General features: G+C 58.8%; 1 non-coding gene across 1 annotated transcript; it reads left to right on the top strand.

Moving 5' to 3' along the window:
- Window positions 1-2,575: 2,575 nt before the first annotated feature.
- Window positions 2,576-4,390, top strand: LOC142565129 (small subunit ribosomal RNA). The gene has a single exon (XR_012824812.1). It is a non-coding gene; the product is annotated as a small subunit ribosomal RNA (ribosomal RNA).
- The last annotated feature ends 610 nt before the right edge of the window (window positions 4,391-5,000 follow it).

Below are 5,000 nucleotides of genomic sequence, written 5' to 3'. Positions count from 1 at the left end.
TTGTACCGCAGTGCGATTTTCGGCTTGCGCGTCTTCGTAGCTGTTTCCGCGCACTGCTGCGGAGTCGAGAATCGTGCCCAGGCACGGCTACGCGAGCGCTCGAAGCGACCGAAGTCCGAAACGACGTCAGCCGGGGCGGCGGGAGCTCGATACCCTTCACGAAACTTCTGCGTGTACACCGCCGCACGGCCACGACGGAATCGCTGGCATCCCGCTCGCAGCTGCATTGTGTCGCGCCGGGAATCGTGGAAACACCACGCAGACGTCGGCGTCAGCCCCGACATGGCTTCGAGCGCTCCAAGAGACAAAGTCCGAAACGACGTCAGCCGGGGCGTCGAGTACGCCGCCCGCGCTGGTCGCACTCGTGCTCGGAAATGGCGAAGGGGACCGCGCTAGCGTGCCTTGAAACGGTGAGCGGCGGTACCGCGGCGATCGCGAGAGCTCGTATCAGCCGCGCCAAAGCGAAATATTGGCGCTCGGCTCGGCGCAGTACGGCGCCTCGTCGCACGAGTACGGCCCCATGGAGGTCTGGCAACTTATCGCTGCTATTATGAGGGGCCATACGGTCCCGGCTGACGTTGTACCGCAGTGCGATTTTGGGCTTGCGCGTCTTCGTAGCTGCTTCCGCGCACTGCTGCGGAGTCGAGAATCGTGCCCAGGCACGGCTACGCGAGCGCTCGAAGCGACAGAAGTCCGAAACGACGTCAGCCGTGGCGGCGGGAGCTCGACGCCTTTCACGAAACTTTGGCGTACAAGCCGCCGCACGGCCACTACTTAGTCGGCGTCACCGTGCAGAGGGCTGCACTATAGCTCGCCGGGAACTGGGGGAGAACCTGGCGGGCGTCGTCGTCGGCCCCGCGACGTTGGCGCGAGCGCTCGAAGAGACAAAGTCCGAAACGACGTCAGCCGGGGCGGCGGGAGCTCGATACCCTTCGCGACACTTCTGCGTGTACACCGCCGCACGGCCGCGACGGAATCGCTGGCATCCTGCTCGCAGCTGCATTGTGTCGCACCGGGAATCGTGTAAACACCACGCAGACGTCGGCGTCGGCCCCGGCATGGCTTCGAGCGCTCGAAGAGACAAAGTCCGAAACGACGTCAGCCGGGGCGTCGAGCACGCCGCCCGCGCTGGTCGCACTCGTGCTCGGAAATGGCGAAGCGGACCGCGCTAGCGTGCCTTGAATCGGTGAGCGGCGGTACCGCGGCGATCGCGAGAGCTCGTATCAGCCGCGCCAAAGCGAAATATTGGCGCTCGGCTCGGCACAGTACGCCGCCTCGTCGCACGAGTACGGCCCCATGGAGGTCTGGCCACTTATCGCTGCTACTATAAGGGGCCATACGGTCCCGGCTGACATTGTACCGCAGTGCGATTTTCGGCTTGCGCGTCTTCGTAGTTGTTTCCGCGCACTGCTGCGGAGTCGAGAATCGTGCCCAGGCACGGCTACGCGAGCGCTCGAAGCGACAGAAGTCCGAAACCACGTGAGCCGGGCCGGCGGGAGCTCGACGCCTTTCACGCAACTTTGGCGTACAAGCCGCTGCACGGCCACTACTCAGTCGGCGCCGCCGTGCAGAGGGCTGCACTATAACACGCCGGGAACCGGGAGAACCGGCCGGGCGTCGTCGTCGGCCCCGCGACGTTGGCGCGAGCGCTCGAAGAGACACAGTCCCAAACGATGTCAGCCGGGGCGTCGAGCACGCCGCCCGCGCTGGTCGCACTCGTGCTCGGAAATGGCGAAGGGGCCGGGCTAGCTTTCCTCGAATCGATCGGCCGGGGGCCGCCCCGTAGGGGGACCGAAAGGCGATCGTTCAGGAAACGGCACTGGCCATTCGCGAGAAATTGCCGTTCGCGTATTCGATGGACGCGCTGCAGTTTCACGACTTCGGCATGGTGCCGCCGACGTAAGCTTTCAATCTTGCTCGCGGCGTTACGAGGCGGCACGATTTCCGCCAAACGCTCGTCGAAAGTGCCACGAGTACGGCCCCATGGAGGTTTGGGTACTTATCGCTGCTATTATATGGGGGTCCCAGAGAGCAGTCGCCCCCAAAGCGACCTGGGTGTTTGATGTGCGGCGGGCTTCGTGCCCGTCAAGCGTGTCCCCGGTATCGCTCCCGTGGATCCCACAGCTGACGTCTGCAGCCTCATCCGCTTGATGCGTTAGGGGCTGGTTGTCGGACGACGCTTTTTCCACGATATCGAGGTGTGTTCCCCATCGTCCTCGGACGAGTCAAATACGAAAGCGCCGAAGGCGCGGGCGTGACCCGTCGCCTGGCGGCTTTGCCGTCTCGGCTACGTTGCAAGTGTCGGTCGGTCCACCAGTGCTGCGGGCTCAAGAGAAACCGCAAGCCGCGATCGAGTTGACACAACCAGTCTATCGAGAATGTTGCGTGCTTCTTGCCGCGTGGCGATACCCGGCCCTGCGGGGAGGGCGCCGTAGCGAGCTCGAACGCCGTCGTCTCGGACTGCAAAGTGCTACACTTTGCGAGAACGAAGCGTGTTGGGGCGCCTGAAGGTGGCCTCGGCATCGCAAAAACGGCGTCCGGCCTGCTTGAAAGGCTGGACGCGCAGTTGAACGATTACCTGGTTGATCCTGCCAGTAATCATATGCTTGTCTCAAAGATTAAGCCATGCATGTCTAAGTACATGCCGAAATAAGGCGAAACCGCGAATGGCTCATTAAATCAGTTATGGTTCCTTAGATCGTTTCTTCCTACTTGGATAACTGTGGCAATTCTAGAGCTAATACATGCAGTGAGCCTGAAGCCCTTTGGGCGACGGGTGCTTTTATTAGACCAAGATCGATCGGGTTTCGGCCCGTATTGTGTGGTGACTCTGGATAACTTTGTGCTGATCGCATGGCCACGAGCCGGCGACGTTTCTTTCAAGTGTCTGCCTTATCAACTTTCGATGGTAGGTTACTTGCTTACCATGGTTGTTACGGGTAACGGAGAATCAGGGTTCGATTCCGGAGAGGGAGCCTGAGAAACGGCTACCACATCCAAGGAAGGCAGCAGGCGCGCAAATTACCCACTCCCGGCACGGGGAGGTAGTGACGAAAAATAACAATACGGGACTCTTTTGAGGCCCCGTAATTGAAATGAGTACACTCTAAATCCTTTAACGAGGATCAATTGGAGGGCAAGTCTGGTGCCAGCAGCCGCGGTAATTCCAGCTCCAATAGCGTATACTAAAGCTGCTGCGGTTAAAAAGCTCGTAGTTGGATCTCAGTTCCAGACGAGTAGTGCATCTACCCGATGCGACGGCTCGGACTGAACATCATGCCGGTCCTTTCTTGGTGCACTTCATTGTGTGCCTCGAGAAGGCCGGTGCTTTTACTTTGAAAAAATTAGAGTGCTCAACGCAGGCGAGTCGCCTGAATAAACTTGCATGGAATAATAGAACAAGACCTCGTTTCTGTTCTGTTGGTTTTTGGAATACGAGGTAATGATTAAGAGGGACAGACGGGGGCATTCGTATTGCGGCGCTAGAGGTGAAATTCTTGGACCGTCGCAAGACGAACTACTGCGAAAGCATTTGCCAAGAATGTTTTCTTTGATCAAGAACGAAAGTCAGAGGTTCGAAGGCGATCAGATACCGCCCTAGTTCTGACCATAAACGATGCCAACCAGCGATCCGCCTGAGTTACTCAAATGACTCGGCGGGCAGCTTCCGGGAAACCAAAGTGTTTGGGTTCCGGGGGAAGTATGGTTGCAAAGCTGAAACTTAAAGGAATTGACGGAAGGGCACCACCAGGAGTGGAGCCTGCGGCTTAATTTGACTCAACACGGGAAAACTTACCCGGCCCGGACACTGGGAGGATTGACAGATTGAGAGCTCTTTCTTGATTCGGTGGATGGTGGTGCATGGCCGTTCTTAGTTGGTGGAGCGATTTGTCTGGTTAATTCCGATAACGAACGAGACTCTAGCCTATTAAATAGGTGCGGGGTTCCCAGCACCTTACAACCTTCTTAGAGGGACAAGCGGCTCCTAGCCGCACGAAACAGAGCAATAACAGGTCTGTGATGCCCTTAGATGTCCGGGGCCGCACGCGCGCTACACTGAAGGAAGCAGCGTGTCTTTATCCCTGTCTGAAAAGACTGGGTAACCCGTGGAACTTCTTTCGTGATTGGGATAGGGGCTTGCAATTGTTCCCCTTGAACGAGGAATTCCCAGTAAGCGCGAGTCATAAGCTCGCGTTGATTACGTCCCTGCCCTTTGTACACACCGCCCGTCGCTACTACCGATTGAATGATTTAGTGAGGTCTTCGGACCGATGTCCGGCGCGGCCTTTCGGTTGCGCCGGTCTGTTGGAAAGATGACCAAACTTGATCATTTAGAGGAAGTAAAAGTCGTAACAAGGTTTCCGTAGGTGAACCTGCGGAAGGATCATTACCGGATTGTGAAGGGTGACGAGCGCCATTGTTTCAACCCCGTGTGGGTGAAGCAGCTCGCTGCGCCCGACGCTTTCCGCCGCTGGCCCCGCTTGGACGCGGGGACGGCTATACCCGAACATGCCGGGGACTGCCTGAATTTTGAGGGGCGCCCCGTGCGAAATTTGTTGCGCCCAGTGGACGCAGGCTGCAACCTTGGACGGTTGGCTTGGCCGCGCCCGCGGGTAGAAACGGCGTAACGCACAATGGGTGGGCTTTCTGTCCGCCTCGGCGCTCTTGCGCGGAAGGGGAGTAAGACGACCCGACCTGCTGCTTTGCCCAGTACGAGGGGAACGGCGAAGCGTGCGGTCGGTCAAGGAACTGACGGTCGAGAGCAGCTGCCGCTTAGTACACACGGAACCGTGGTGCGAGCGCTCTCCCGTCCTCCGCGGCAAACGCTGCCGAGTCTGAAAAGGCTGGCGGCTGCCGGTCGCTTCCTGCGGCGAGTATGGAGTAACGACCCGACTTTGTTGCTGCCCAAGTACTAAAGGAACGGTGTGGCGCTCGGTCGGTCATGGAAGTGGCGGTATGAGGGTGCGGCTGCCAAGTACGGAAGGAACCGTGGCCTAAAG

This window comes from Dermacentor variabilis, chromosome 11 (genome assembly GCF_050947875.1).
Source record: "Dermacentor variabilis isolate Ectoservices chromosome 11, ASM5094787v1, whole genome shotgun sequence".
Classification (NCBI taxonomy): Eukaryota; Metazoa; Arthropoda; class Arachnida; order Ixodida; family Ixodidae; genus Dermacentor; species Dermacentor variabilis.
The sequence above is the reverse complement of the archived record's forward strand: the minus strand, read 5'-3'. Positions and strand labels throughout refer to the sequence as shown.